Raw genomic sequence first — 16,431 nt, 5'->3', positions numbered from 1 at the left:
CAGGCTTCTTTACATGGTTGCCATTGCTTCCTAGGGCTCTGGGATGAATGGATCCTAGTTTCTCCAGTCCTGGGAGGCATTAACTTGGTGTTTCATTATTAACTGCCATAAGTGTCCTTGAACCAGTGACTCTTTCAGGGAATTCTTCTGTTCCACTATGATGTGTTCCCCAGGGGAGGGAAAATACTTGATGACTGACCAACTCTATGTCCCCTTTGGTGATGAATATGCCTCCCTGATCAGGATGCGGGTGCAGAGGAGTAGGAGACCTCCTCACATTTCCTGCCTGACCATACTGGTGTATTCTAATCAGTAGTGGCAAGGACTAGAGGAGGGAAAAGAGCACAAGGCACTATGGAGAGACCCCTGTGTATGCAGAGAACACCTCTTCCGACCCAAGTGTCTTAGTTCAGGTATAACAAATTACCTTAGACTGGGTGGCTTAAAAAACACACATTTATTTCTCACAGTTCAGAGGCTCAAAACTCAGAACCAGATGCCAGCATGGTCAGGTTCTGGTGAAAACTGTCTTCCAGGCTACAGACAGCCAACTTCTCCCTGTATCCTCCCATGGTGGAAAGAGAGTGAGCTACCTCTTTGGGTGTTCTCTTGTATAAGGACACCAATCCTATTCATGAGGGCTCCACTCTCATGAACTAATTACTTCACGAAAGCCCCACCTCCTAAAACCATCACACTGGGGATTAGGATTTCAACATTGAATTTCAGTGGTGGGGGAAACACAAACACACAATCCTTTAACACCAACCATGAGGCCAGCTCCTGTGTCACAGGCCCAGTGGGTGGAAGTAAGAGGTTGGCTCATTTAGGGTATTCACAGAACAAAGAAAGAGCCATTTCTCTCATCTCCTTCCATTCCTGTAAGTTGGACCTCACAATGCACTCCCTGCCTAGACAGGCATGAGGACTGTCCAAGGACACAGGCAAGCCCACCGAGGAAGCTGCCACCTGGTGACCCGTGCTCTCGGGGGCTTTTGTGGGCTTCAGTGCAGGGGGAAAGAATGACATCCACTGATGCTGAGCTCAGGGACCTAGGTGAGTCATCAGGGTTAGAGGGGCTTTGAGATCCATCCTGGCACAGACACCCTCATAGTGCAGACAGGGCTAGTGCAGGGCCACCAGTGAGGGGTTGCGGCAAGAGCAGGCTCAATACCTCAATCTCGATCTCTTCCCCCACTATATCAGGCCTCCAAAAGGTGGTCTGTCCTTCTTGAAGGTGACTTGCATCCATGGAAATTGGTTTCAATTTCCTATTACTTGGTACATCCCTCTTTTATTTAAAAATAGCGAAGTTCCTGAATGGGTCAGAAAATCAATAGATCCATTTAAACCTCAAACAAAAACAATTCAGGTTAAACCACAGACATGTAGAAAAACTTTTCCTGGGAAGATTGCTCACCCTATATCACTAAAGATAAGTGCTGCCGAAGGCTAGATTTGAGATAGAAAAAAGAGAATCCAAGGAAGATATCACTAAATGGCTTTTATTTCAAAGAGGGAATGGAGGGAGGAGTCTAAACAGAGTGGGGAAGGTGAGGAAAGCTTACCAGAAGGAGCGCAAGAGGGGACTTTTGGGGCTCAAGTGAAAGAGCCCATGGGAAGGGAGAAACCTTCCTCTGCCTACACCTGGTGGGCTGCTGGGAAACGCTCTGGCTGCTGGGTCCCCCTCTGAGGGGACGTCAGGAAGCCTGGTGCATTCACAGAGGCCGGAATTTATGAATGAACCAGACTCCACATGGTACCATCATATGCCCGTGCTGTGCTCCCTTGAACCCGGCGTTCCTGCAGTCCTCCCCCTGAAACTCTCCTCCCTGCCGGTTCAGTCTAAGTCTGATGCCTTAACCATCTTCTCATTTACTCACTCACTCACTCACTGATCAACATGTAAGAGCACTCTGATTGTGCTCCGTTGGAGCTGGAGATAAACTAGGAAAATGACAAACTGAGTAACCACCCTCCTGAGCTTGCATTTGGGAGGTGGTCAAGGTTGGGAGGTGTTTGTGGGGAGGGAGGAAAGAGGACAGGTAACTATTGCAAGAGCATTCGGGTAAATGCTGTGAAGCAAGAGTACAGGGTATTATGAGCATGTGACAGGATCCGTCCTAATTGGGGGGAGTCAGGGAGGGCTTTCCTGAGCAAGTGCGCTTTCAGCGGAGCTCTGGAGGAGTATGAATTAATTAGGAGGAGGCTGGAGGGCTTGGCAGGAAGATGGGTCAAAATGTGGACTCAGAGAGGGGTGGCTTCTCTGGGGACAGGAAAGTCAGACTTGGAGAGTGGGACCCAGTGTGGCTCAGTGAAGCGGTAGAGGTACACACTCAAGACTGAGGCATTTCTCGATGTTTATTGTTTGCTTCAGAGAGAGAGAATTAAGGTGATAAAAATGAAAGGGTTAATGTGTTACCTACTAGCTGAAGGTCAGTCAGATAAGGTGTAATGAAGCAGGTCTGTGAAAGGCAATAGGGAGGAGTAGGGACTGTGGAAAACAAAAGGCTTTTATACATGCATCCACATATACACATATACCATACCCGAAGGCATTTAAATTTAAAATATGTTAAAACCTGTTACTGACCACACAAAGGAAAGTCTGAGGGCTACCAGGGTTGTGGGTACTGGATTACAGGGGAATGCATTGCCTGGGAATAAGGACTGCGGAGGAGGGAGCTGGGCACTGCTTGGCCAAGAGACAGAAAAGAGCCAAGCAAGCCCTTCTGGTCCTGCTTCCGCCATGTGGCCATCAGAGGGGCTGCTCTGCACCCATGCTCTTGGTGGCCCCCTCCGGCTTGCCTCCTGGGGCTCACCTATCCCGGGACCCCCCACTCTCTCCAAAAGCAGAACCGAGGGCAGGATAGTACCACGGATTTACATGAATGGTGAGTGACTGGGCAGCAATCTGTAGCTCAGCAGCACCTGCCCATGGGTCGTGAGCACGGTGCTCCCCTGTGCGCAGTGAGGCCAGCCAGCTCCCAGAACATGAAGACTGGAGGGTGAGGTAGAGTAGGAAAAAGAAACAGACGACACAGAAAGGAGTCAAAACAGATGCATACCCTAAGAAAATAAGATTAGAGAACTGACATGCTTATCGGTTATTTCAGGGTTAAACTCCTAGCCCAGATTTGGGTCATTTGCATCTCATAATTGGCTCTTTCAAAACTTGAAGGTAGGGGAGCTTATTTGGCAACCTCCTCAACTTTTCCTTTGTGACAGCAAAAGCGTGGATGAGCTTATCTAAAATGTAATCACGTTCGATCAAAAAACAATTATTGGTTTTTTCCTCCTCTCTGCTCTGATTTAAATGACCTTGCACGTATTGGGGGGGGGGGGTTCTGCACTTAATCTCTTCTTAGCTGTGCAGAGGGAGGATGCTCAGCCTTTGTGTGTTTGCTTTCCCTGCAACTCCGATTAAGAACTACATTCATTTTGCCAGACCTTTGTGAGGTAAACCTCTTTGCATGATAGGAGGAAGAGCTATCTCAGAAAAAGAGAAACACTTTCAAAATGCAAACATTTCTCTTGCCACATACATGCATCTAATAGTTGGTTCTACCACCACCTAAAACAAAATGTGGAGATATTCCCTGAAGGAAACTCAGCTGAGCCAGAATTTTGAAACAACAGGCTCACACGAACAGGAGGTCCCTAAATGTAGTGAGAATTTGTGGCTTCTTGATGGCCCACTGTCCATTTCACTTAATGCCAGAATAGCACCGGGTTTAGGTTCAGATGTCTACTCTTCTTCTCTCAGTCCAGAGGATTCTAGCAGAGTTGACTTTGCCTTGAGTTCCAAAAAAGGTATTACATCTGGGCTGAGACAGCCAGAGAATTATATTCTCTGGGTAGTTCAGAAATGCCTACCTGACTGACAACTCCAATTAGGGTCAAGAAGACTCAAATTGGGACAGGTTTCAGCTACTAGAGAAGAAGATTCTTTCCTTTTCCTGCTGTACCAAAGCCTGAGGAGACATGCTGTGGCCATCTTGTCCCCACAACAAGAAGACTTATGAAAGCCAATACATCAGAAGACAGAGCTAAGTAAAGAAATCCAAGCCTTGTGACATCACTTGAGCATTTGAATCTCACAGTGCCTGAAGCCAGCCTACCCCATGGACTTCTACACGAGACAGTACATTTCTAGTCCTTCCCCCCTTCCCCGCCAGGGTCTGAATTAGGTGTTCTCAGTCTTCCAGGTATCATCTATCCAAACATAAAGGTATATGGCTGGTTGTAGTAGATGATTCCAGTCCAATCTGCCCCGTTACTTTAGTCACACTTTATTGTTGCCGTATAATGTTTTCAACTTCTTAAAGCATCTTAAAAAAAAAAAAGATTTTATTTATTTATGTATGAGAGACACAGAGAAAGAGACAGAGACATAGGAAGAGGGAGAAGCAGGCTCCCTGTGGGGAGGTTGATCCAGGACTCCATCCCAGGACCCTGGGATCACGACCTGAGCCAAAGGCAGACACTCAACCACTTAGCCACCCAGGTGTCCCCTTCTTAAAGCATCTCAACCAACATGTTATTGCATTTCACCATTCTTATGGGAATCTTCCCATGTCACCTCCATGTGATAAGTGGCTCTCCCAAGATGACCCTGCTACTACACAGAAGAGCCCCAATTTCCCAGCAGGCCCACAGAAGGCTCCTCTCAGCTCACATCCTCTTTTCTTGAAAGAAAAAGTTAAACATTCTTCTAACTACCCAAGGAAACTCAGTCTTGGGAAAGTTGATTAAGCAGGGAGATTCTTTTTCACTGCAGCCTATTAGACAAAAACCAGGAAAAAAAAGATCCCAAGTGTCCAGCCATTAGCACCTCTTTATACTGGAGTACTATGAACCCTTTAACCAGGCAGATCTAAATGTCCAGCTGCCAAGAAATACAGGTGAAAAGGCAAACTGTGTGTGTAGTACACTATTTTGAGGTTTTAAAAAAAGTGCGGATGGGGAGGCAAATGAGGAGCCTATTTTGGAGGCGCTGAAAAACATAAAGAGTGGGGCTATAGGAACCTGATCCTGGAAAGGAAAAGAGGTGGCTGGCGATTTTCTGGAGAGAAAGGTAGGTTCCTGGTACTTTGCATTCACTCAAATGTCTTAACATTTTCACTGTGTGGCTTACATCTGGGCTACATATACGGAGGCCAGGACCAGGATGACCTCATTCTCTAATGCTCCTAGGATTAACCTGATTTTGGACAATACATATATATGGCTTGAAATTATAGTGGGAACAGAGGAATGAAGGATGTAGGTAGCTAAGAATCTCATGGGCCCTACATCCCCATGCCCCTGAGGAGGAGGCACCAGGAAGGCAGGGTCCACAGCAGGAGCTGGGGAAACACTTTGGAGGCACAGGTACTCAGCCAGTGAGAAGCAGGAAAGACCTCTGACTCAACTGAACAAGCACCTATGATTCAAGAACCAGCAAGCTGAATGCTCTCAACAGCAGTGACAGGAACCATGGCAATTCCCCGGGGGGAGCCCAGGACTCCTCTTACTGGAGACCCTATCAGGGACCCTCTCTCACCCTCCAAAAGATCTGGGCACCAAGCAGGCACAGCTCTGCAGACTAACTCCAGCATTAGGAAGTCACCAAATTTATAGGAGTGCCTGACCCTAGAGTGTCTGGCCCTGGATGGAGGATGGAGGATTACAGTCTGTGAGCTTCACTGACGTCATTGTTTGAAGCTGTGGCGTGATGGTCTTTGCTGCTGCTAACTATTCCACAGGGTAAACAGCACGTCATCCATTTATCCAGTTGGCTACTGGTGGTCGTTTGTCCTGTTTTCACTTCCAGACCATCGCAAATCTTGCTGCTTTCGTCACTGGGCTCATGCACGTGTTGTCAGCAGCTAGGACTAGGACTTGGAGTGGAAGTGCTGTTCACAAGTCCGGCGTTTTGTGTTTGGATGCTGCCAAACAGTGTTCCAAAGGCTTTGGATAGTGTACTCTCCCACGAGAGAGCTCCTGCTGCTCAGCATCCTCAACAACAGTTGGAATTAGGAGTCTTCTTAGTTTTTGTCCATCTAAAATTTTACCCCTATTAATAATCTGAAGCTTCTATTGATAGTGAGGTTGTGGGCACTCCTCACACGTTCCCCAGGCATTAGGATTTCTCATGTGAAGTGTTCACTTTTTCACCCATTTTTACTTGAATTGATTCTTTAAGCCCCCTTAATCATTAATGTGCTGCAAACATTTACCCCCATTATGTGGCTTGATTTTTCATTCTTTGTGTGTCTTGGTTTTGATATTGTGTATTTCATTGTTTCTTAATTGATCTACAGGTGATGGACCACCTTTTTTCCCCATTTCTATTAGTGGCCGATTGATAGGTTCTAAGATAAGATTATTAACATAGAGTAAAATTAAAAAAAAAAGAAAAATACTAATTGTCAAAGAAATCTTGCTGAGATCTTCCGTGGCTTTGATTTTTAATACTTTTTTAGGTTTTCTTCAGGTGAAGCACCTGTATTGAGCCAGACACATTCAGACACTCGACAGATGCTTTCGAATCTAAAACGGAGAGGATAAAGACATCATGTTGGCCTGGAATGCTGGAAATGGTGCATGACAGAAAAGAATATTGAGCTTCCAGACATGAAAAGGAGGAACACCAGAAAACCAGTACAATGACAAAATGTCCTCAAGCACAAAAGTCTGAAAACAATCAGATTAAGAATAGAATACATTCTACCCTAGCATATTTCTTGCCATATGAATGGCCTAGCAGAATCAAAAACAGGGAACACAGTGATCTTACTCATTTATATGCCATTACCCAGAATGCTCTATGGGCTTATCATTTTGAGGAAGAACTGCTAATGTCAGAGTTTGGAAACGAAAGCAAATTAATTTCAGATATGACAAAGGTGTGTGTGTGTGTGTGTGTGTGTGTATGTGGGGATGCACTGAGTCAGTAAGTGTGTTTATATGTCGAATGTGTGTTGAGTGTGTGCGTGTGTGTGTGTGCACCTGCAGGTATGCCCACAGTGTGAATGTGTGTGGCAAAGACACCAGAAGGATAAAAACACACCTGTTTTAGGTCACCCGTGTTGCATCAGGAAACCAAAAGGCTGCTTCCAGAGTCTCATTTCCTTTGTGTAACACGCAGCTTAGACAAATGAAACAACGGACCAGCTACTATTTATTTGGAAGGGATTACTTTGAGCAGACAGGAGAAGCAGAGAGGACACGGGGCCACTGTCTGTCCTCAGCCTACATGGTAATCACATGGTTTGTAGCTTCTTAGTCATCTCTTTCTTCACAGGGACTTACAGCCCACTTTTGCTCCCTTTCAAGTGAAACACTAAACCTTAATTATCCAGAGAGAATCACAGGATGGGACACAATTCACCAGAAAGTGTGTGGGTAGGGGGAAGGGCAATGACAACAAATTAACCATTAAGAAATCGGCTTGTGGACTCTCATTCAGGTGCCTACATGATGGATATAATCTAGACCCTCAGCAAGCTGAAAGCTCTTCGAGGCCTGTGTCCCTACCCAGCTCCCTGCTCCTCTTTGTCACCCTTGGCACTAATGAGATTTTAACAATAACAGGGATAAGAGCTAACACTGAGCACCTTCTCCATGCCAGTTGCTGGGCAGAAGCTTCACTTGAGTTGATGACACACCACATGCCTTGGCCCCTGCAGACCTTTGCCTTCTCAGCTCATACTCCTCCCTCCATGCTCCAGCCATACCAGCCCTTGTGTTCTGCTATAGAACCCACTGAGCTGTACCCACCTCAGAGCTTTTGGATTTTCAGTTCCCTCAGCTCAGAGGCTTCTCTCTCCAGCTCTCAGCAGCGTCAACTTTGTCAAATGTGGCCAAAAGACCAGCTAAGTTCAGAATAGAACGGTAATAGCTGGACCGGAGCAATGCAGACATTCTTGGTCATCTTGCCAGGTGTGGTCACGGTGGCTTTGGGACAGCAGAAACCCAACTGTAGAGCACAGAGGAGACCACATAGAGTGGATGAGCAGAGACGGTGATGACAAAAATGCTGCCGGGAATGGAGGCAGAAAAATAAAGTAATGGCAGGAGAGAGAGATGTGGGGTCAAGGAGGGTTTTTTTTTTAATATTTTATTTATTTATGATAGACATAGAGAGAGAGAGAGAGAGAGAGAGAGGCAGAGAGACACAGGCAGAGGGAGAAGCAGGCTCCATGCCAGGAGCCCGATGCGGGACTCGATCCCAGGGCTCCAGGATCCTGCCCTGGGCCAAAGACAGGCGCTAAACCGCTAAGCCACCCAGGGATCCCCAAGGAGGGTTCTTTTTTTGTTTGTTTGCTTGTTTCCTTTTCAAGGCAAGAGATAAGAGAGCATGTCTCTATGCAGGTGGAAATGGCATGAGCCTTTGGCAAGGGACTAATTTCTGGGAAGAGACGTTTCGGAGAAGAGCAAAGTGAAAACAGGGTCTCATAGGAAAGTCATAGATTGCCAGGCAATATTGAGTTTGCTCAATAAATTTAATGCTCACAAAATCCTACAGGGTAGATATTGCTATTTTTCTTACTTTGTAGATGAGAAATCTAAAGGCCAGAGATGTAAAGGAACTTATCTGAGATCGCAGGCAAGTGGCGGAACTAGCTAGGGTTTGAAATGAGATGCTGATTCCTGGTTAATCACAGGATCCAAGTGCAAGATTACAAAGGGTGAAAAGTCAGAGAAAAGCTCAAGGATTTCCGGAGATGTATCTAAAACCCAAGGCTTGCAATTCAAGTGCTGGAGAAATGGAACAGCTCTAGTAGCTTACAAATTCGGAAATTTTGAAGATTTTTATTCAGTTTCCAATAAACATTCTGCTGGCAATGTTCTATTTTGACACTTGGGTGTTTGCTTGGCACCACATTTCTGTTTTGTGTGCTTTTCTGTTTGTGTGTTACATTGCATAACAAAAAGTATAGACGTAAGTCTGAGCTGCCTTGTTGATGGTAGATAACATGTGACCATCTCCCCTTGAAATGTGGCACAACTTAGCAGTTAAACAACCTAACTGGTCATCAGAACCACCTGAGAAAACTTCTCAACTGAAGATACCCATTCAGGATCAGGGACTCAGAATTCCCCGGCACACGGCCCGGAACATGTATCATCGGAAAGCTCCCTGTGACTGTAATGCTCCACTATGTTTGGGAACTGTTGGCCTCAAGCACACTAGTTCAGTTAAAATCAATGTTTTTTGCCATGTTGTTTCCTATGGTCTTTGGAGATGCTTAAAATATGCTGCTGCCAATTGGCTGGTCAACTCAACAGTGTCCTGTGTTCTCTCCTGCCCTGTACCCTAAACTTGCCCCTACCCTTTACTTTCTTTCTGATTGTTCCTCTGCTTCATACCATGGAAATAAGAAAATATACGCAAATACACTGGGTTATAAGAAATATCCTTTAACTGAAACACTAAGTGATCCTAAAACTGATCTTGTCTCCTCTCTCATTAGCACTCCTTTCCCTTGACATCTCCCTTGACACCTGCAACCTCCTGGGGAAAGACTCCACACCACTCTGAGAAAAGAGCTTTATAGGGAAGTTGGAGCTACAGGTGGTGGTACATACACCCATGTGGGAATTAACCAGTTTCCTGGCTGAACTAAACCTAGCAGCAGATAGATGGCACACCTGCTAAGAAGTCCACAAAGGCATACTGGTCAGGGAAGGAGTAGTTCTCCACACTCATTTTCAATCCAGAGCCAGTTGACTGTGGCTGCTTCTGGAAGGGAAGGGCAGAAATGCTCAGAAGGGGTTCGATGTTTTAGGAGAAGGTTTAGAGCTGAAGAGGCACAAGCCAGGAGGGTTCATAATCAAGACTCACAGAGGCCTAAAGGAGCCAGTTCTGGGAGTATCACTTTCCTCATTCTCCAACCTAGAAGGAACACAGTCAAAATATAGTTCAAAAAAAAAAACCAAAACCAAAACCAAAACCAAAAACAAAAACAAAACCAACAACAACAAAAAAAACCCCCACAGTTGCAGTTGCCACCCTTCCCCAAAAAGAAAGAAGTAAAATAGCTCGAGACTTGCTTTGCAATTTGAATCTCAGGAATGCATAAGAAGTAGCAGTCACTGCCTTCAGAGCAAAGATGCTCTATTAAAACTTGACTCATCCTTGGCAGTTTATTGTGTCCCCCCCCCCCCACTCTCCTTCCTTGTGACACAGAGGAGTGAGGTGAGTAATCCTCTACGCAGTGAGAGAAAAATAGAACCCCAAATGCCTTCCATTATGCTAAAGGCCTGTGTCACCAGCTGTGGCGGCAGGGGGTGTGGTCATCATCCATTACAGGGGAACAGTCAGATCTTCTGACTCCTTCTCTCCAGGGCTATTTGTGGTTCTCAAAGTGCAACGAGCAGGGACTAAAAACTGATAAGCACAGAGAAGTCTAAAAGCCCTGCTGGGGGTCTTATGAGAGCCACAGTGGTCAAGAGCCTTTACATGCAGGAGTCCATATGACCACATAATAGGAAAACAGTTGGATCCACTTTCTGCTACCTAACACTTCCCTGCCCCTTTCCCACAGGCATAAGAACTACCTTTTCCCCCAGAGTAAAAATAGCTATATTTACCGAGTGCCTGTTACATGCCAGGCATTGAGCAAAGCATTTTCCATGGTGTATGCAAGCTAATTTTTGTGTGCATGTGTGTGCACACACATGTCCCTGCATCGACATATACACACACCCATGTATGTGTACTAACAGAATATTCTTTCACAGATAAGGAAACTAAATCACAGGAAATTTTCATAACTGGCCCCAGAGTCACCTGGTTAATGCAGGACACAGGCCCAGGTGAGCGCTCTACACAAACACAACCCCATTATATGATCTGCTTGGCTAAGTGCTGTTATTTGAACAATGAACAAGAGACATAGAGGAAACATTTTGTGTTTCTCCATTTATTTGCTTCCCAATAAATAGACTGAAAATAGACTCCCCAGGTCTTATCCCAGCGATTGGAATACTGGTCAATAACCCGAGATGTCCTGAAAGCATTTTTTGTTACGAAAGGCCTTCTAAAAGGAGGAAATGGGAAAAAATAAAAAATAAAAAAAATAAAAAATAAAAGGAGGAAATGGGGATGTGGTCATTGCCAGAGCTAAAGGCTCGCTAATAAAGCAGTAGTGGGTACAAATTGCAGGTGGTTATGTGAAGTTTCTTCCTCCCTTATAAAAGCTTAAAAAAATTTAAAAGCCACTGTCCTCCCCTATGCACTTTTAAAAAGATATATTAATTTCCAATATATCAGCGCCATATTTCCCCCTTCTGGAATTGACCACATTATCCTCCTACCCAGCTGGAACTGTGCTAGGGAGAAAAATAAATGTTTGTCTCAATGGCATTTTCTTATTCAGCTAATTGATTTTTTAAAATAACAATAATGCTTGAACATCCAGCCGCCTAATTACTAGCAGCTTTTTATTTGCACTATCATTAACTTCACAGCTGCCTTGCCGCTGACAAGTGGTACCACAGAGACATCAGCTGCAACTGTTAGATTCTGAAAGGAAAAACATGAATAAGGCCTGACTCTCCCTCTGCCAAGGTCAGGGAGGGCTTCAGGCTGATTTAGCAGCACAAACGCCCCACTTCGAAAGGGGGAAACGGCATGTGGAACCATATTGGGTGGAAGGAACCTTGAAGGGCATCCTTGAAGGGCTCAATCCTCTCCATTTACAGATGAGGGAGTTTGAGGTCCAGAGAAGTTGAGTGGCTTGCACAGGGTCACACAGCTCCCCACCTCCTGCGCTGGAACTGCAGCCTAGGCCTTCTGATTCCTTGGCTGTTTTGTTTTGTTTTGTTTTTAAATTTAAGTTGACACATACAGACAGAGAGGTGTATGTATCATGAGTGCGCAACTTGACAATTATCTTTACGTGAAAACATCCATGCAACCCCCACCCAGGTGAAGAAACAGACCACCTCTGAAGCCCCCTGGTGTTCTCCTTCCCTTCACTACACACTCTGTCCTCTCCAAAAATACCATGATCCTGACTTCTAACATCACAGATTACTTTGGCTTGGCCCATGATCTTTCAATGAAGAGCTGTTTTACACGGAGTTTAGTTGCTCAGACCTAAAAAATAAATGTGAATTGGAGTGAAATGGGGAATTAAGACAGCATATCCCCAAAGAAATCCCATACCATACCATTAAGGTCTATGGGGTCTTCCCTTGGGAGTGATGAAAATTGGGACTAGGTGAAGGTGGGGATTATACAACACTGTGATGTACTAAATGCTACTGAAATGTTTGCTTTAAAATGGCTAATTTTGTTATGTGACTTTTACGTCAAAAAAAAAAAAAAACTTCATCCCTTAAGATAGGTGTGTTTCATTGTATATAAGTTTAAACTAAAAATGAACTGTAAAAATATTCAACTCTTAAACACAGCATATGCCTCACAAAGACTGGTCAATACATTCCACTCGTCTAGCCCTACAGCACCTGGCCAGCAAGCCTCACCTACCACCTGGGTGTTTTCCTTTGGCTTTCTTCTCTTCATTGTACTGCCATGTGCCTCTCATCCTTATCTCTCAACTAGACAGTCGCTTATCAGGGTCATCTTGCCAAAACCACTAGCCAGTTGTCTATCCTCAACTTAGCCTCAGGGCAGCATTCAACCTAGATGACAACTTGCTTGTTCTTGAAACACTTGTTTAGGCTTCTGTGACATCATGTTTGCTTTTCTTCTTACCTCAGTGGCCATTCCTCATTTCCCTTTGCTCCCCCTCCCCTTGGTATAGGCCCAGGGCCATGTTTGACCACCCATCTTCTTTAGTTGGGTGTCCTCATCCAGTCCATCCACGTCTATGACTTGCAAATAACTATTTCCAGCCTAAGTATCTCTGCTGAATTCCAGGTGTGGCTAGCCAATTGCCCACTTGACATCTCTACTTGGACGTCTCCCACAGCTAAGACAGAAATATGAATTCTTTCCTACCCCAAGTCTGTCCCCCAATTTGGACTTCTCACTTTTGTTAAGTGACACCATCATCCACCAAAGTGCTTGGGCTAAAACTTGATCATTGTGCTTGAATCATCCCTTTTCCTCACACCTCACTTCTAACCCATCAATGGATCCTATTGGTTCTGCCTCCAAAACATATCCCAAATCCACCACCTGTCCATTTCCATCTCTGCTGCTCTAGCTCTGGTCCAGGGTCCCTCTGTAATTTCTTGCCTGGACTCTTGCATTATCTCCCAATAGGTCTTACTTCCCTCTTGTGTTCCTTCACTCCAACCTTTACCTGACAATGAGAATAATGTTTTTAAAAGGTAACTCAGGTCCTCTTAACATTCCAGTGAGGGGGGATCCCTGGGTGGCGCAGCGGTTTGGCGCCTGCCTTTGGCCCAGGGCGCGATCCTGGAGACCCGGGATCGAGTCCCACGTCGGGCTCCCGGTACATGGAGCCTGCTTCTCCCTCTGCCTGTGTCTCTGCCTCTCTCTCTATCTCTCTGTGACTATCATAAATAAATAAAAATTAAAAAAAAAAAAACATTCCAGTGAGGGCTCACTGCATTCAGAATAAAGCCCAAATTCTCAGAAGGTCAAGGGGCTGCTCCAGCTTACCTATCCAGTCTCATCTGTCTCTACTTGTCCCTCACTCAGGACACTGCAGCCACACTGTCTTTCTGTCCCCTGGATAGGCAAGCCAGTATTGTCCCAGTCTGAGAGCCTTTACATTTGCTCTTCTTTTTATGGGAGCATGCTTCCCCAGTCTTGAACAGCTGCCTCTCTTTCTTATGACCTCATCTCAAAAGTCACTACCTCCTTCAAGAGACCTTCTCTGGCTACCCCCACTAAACATCCTCTCCTGCTCATTATCCAATATAATCTTCTTGGTTCTTTTTATCTATGCATGAACTTTTCTTATGTATTTAACTTGTTTAATAGCTGTCTCCTCCTGCTAGGAGTTAAGTTCCTTGAGGGCAAGGACTCCATTGTATTCGTGGTTTTATCCCCTGTGCTTAGAATGTGGCAGTAGAAAGCACTATAAAAGTTGATTGGCTGGATCTCATCAACTCATCTAAGAAGTTGGGAAAGCAAGTTATCATATGATCTCCATTATTTATTATTTCAGGACACTAAGTTGCAAGTAACAGAAACCCAGTTTAGACTGTCTTAAGCAACAGTAACAGAGAAGACCAGTAGTAGGCCTGTCTTTAGGGACAGCTGGTACCAGAGACTCAAAATTAAATTGCAATCTCTCTTTCTCTCTCTGTTAGCCCTGTCTCCTCTGGATTGGTTCCACTTGCTGGCAAGCCCTCTCCATGCAGTCGCTCCTGCCAGCTCTGTGCTTATGTTGTACATTGTACAACTCAGCAGCCAGCAGAAAGAGAGCTGCCTCTTCCCAGGCTTTCCAGCAAAAATCTCAGAATTGACTTTCATTGGACCAATTTGGATCACATGACCATTCCTGAACCAATCATTGTGTCTAGGGGGCAGGAATATGCTAATTAGTCAAGCCAACTCACCCACTCCTAGATGGGAGAGCATGATTGGGAATTGGCATCACCTGGGTCAGATGGTTGGGGGCAGAGGAGGAGAGGCTTCCCCCGCTAAAAAACTTAAATCTATCAGGAGGACAGAGATACAAGTTGTGGGAGAGAAAAAATGTCCATCACAATTGTCTTTTTGTTTCAGGGAGCTGAATTTGTGCCAATTGCAGAATAACCTATGATTTTAATGCTTAAGGATAATGAATGGTCTTGCTGCTGCCATCTTCCAGGGCAGCCTGATGAACTCAGCTACCACTGAATATTTACACAACACTGACTGTATCATATACCTTATCTCATAAGGCTTTTGTGACACCTCCCGAAAGGGTTCATGCTTTGTCAGTCTCCTGTTTGTCAGCTGGTACTAAATTTATGATTAAGGATTGACCTCAGGACAGGAGGGTCAATGTCATTGACTCTCATTTCTCAGGTGTCAGGCCTCAAACTTCCTGAGCCCTGGTCCATGAAGCCCTCATCTCTCTATGCCTTGTATCATTGCTAGTCCTCCTGATTTCGCCTTTCAACTCATTTTTGCTGCACTGCTCCTTCCTACCCCACCCCTCTGAATCTGCTTTCTGACCAGGCCTGCTGCTACCCAAAGTCTGCCTTCACATCAGGCATTTCCCTCAAGAGGTCATTCCTTCCTTAATCTTTGGCGATGAGCATCACACAGAGGAAAGAGCTAGAAACGAGCTGATCCCTACCTCGTGATTACCTTTCATATACTCATAGATTGGCACTAAATAGGTCATCCGTTTTCCCCTCTCCAATTCCATTTATTCCATTAAAATAAAGTTTTCCTAACCCTTTCAGATTGTTACTCCCCATTTGGTCCTCTGCCATTATGTGTCTTATGCTCTGTGGCTGAGATACAGCAATAAGAGCACTGTAGTTTTTCCTTTGAGTCATGAACTTGGTGACAAAGTATTCTTCATGATCCCACTTGTTATTTCCTTTTTCTTTAACTGCAGAAACTCACTCTGGTGGTCAGGTAAATTCCTAAGGCGTGATCCTTTGGCACAAGTGTTCTCATTCTAACCACATATGTTGGTTGAACCCATTTACTTGCACAAACAGAAACAAAAAGCTTATTTCTCTACAGAGGCTGCTAACCTGACCCACAAAGGCAGTTTGATTCTCACCGGAGTATAAAATCCATGATGACAGGAACTTTGTTTAGTTACTACTTTATCTCTGGTTCTCAGCATATATAGGTGCTCAATGAATGACTGTGAATTCATTCATCCAACCAATCCTTATTAAGCCTTTACTAAAGAGGGTATTGTCCCAAGTGATACCTGGGATTGAAGGAATAAAGACAAATGTATCTAGGAGGATATTTCAGCAACATGTAACAGAACTGTCTTAAACAATTAGGCATTTACAAGTGCACATAAGTAGCAGTCCAAATTTAGATCAACTTAGGTTTGCTTGATCGACTAAGGATCCAGGTTTTTTCAGGTTCATCCCAATACTCCCCCTGGGGGAGAGGAGAGCGTGAAAGATCATAGGGTGGCTGCCAGTAACCACTAGCGTAACAGCTGGAAAGAGTAAAGCTTCCTACAAGAGAAAGACCCTTCCCAGAAGTCTCCAGCACTCCTCTTCCTTCTCTCGAAGGCCAGAATCGGGTCACCAACTGACTCTTGAATCATGTCTTAGAAGCTGCATTGGCCTGGGTGTTATTCTGTATGTTGACAAATTGAACACCAATAAAAAATAAATTTATTTAAAAAAAAAAAGAAGCTGCATTGGTGATTCTGATGCCCAGCTGCATTGCATACCAGTGCTGTAAGCTAAGAACCACCATCCCATAAGTGTGTACAAATAACAATTCAGCACAGTCCTTACCCTGGAAAGCCTACACTAAATGTCCTTTAAGAAATTTTGTCATATGTGACAGAGGAGTTCAGAGGA

General features: G+C 44.9%; 1 long non-coding RNA gene across 2 annotated transcripts in view; it reads right to left on the bottom strand.

Moving 5' to 3' along the window:
• Window positions 1-438: 438 nt before the first annotated feature.
• LOC112915988 (uncharacterized) overlaps window positions 439-16,431 on the bottom strand; it is a 37,268-nt gene continuing 21,275 nt past the window's right edge. For both annotated transcript variants that reach the window (XR_011997575.1, XR_003234225.2), the window contains exons 3-4: window positions 7,765-7,963; window positions 439-6,534 (exon numbers count right to left, since the gene is read on the bottom strand). This is a non-coding gene — a long non-coding RNA (uncharacterized lncRNA). The remainder of the gene's footprint in view (window positions 6,535-7,764; window positions 7,964-16,431) is intronic.

Source organism: Vulpes vulpes, chromosome 15 (assembly GCF_048418805.1).
Source record: "Vulpes vulpes isolate BD-2025 chromosome 15, VulVul3, whole genome shotgun sequence".
Classification (NCBI taxonomy): Eukaryota; Metazoa; Chordata; class Mammalia; order Carnivora; family Canidae; genus Vulpes; species Vulpes vulpes.
Note: the sequence above shows the minus strand (reverse complement) of the source record. Positions and strands in the feature narration are given on the sequence as shown.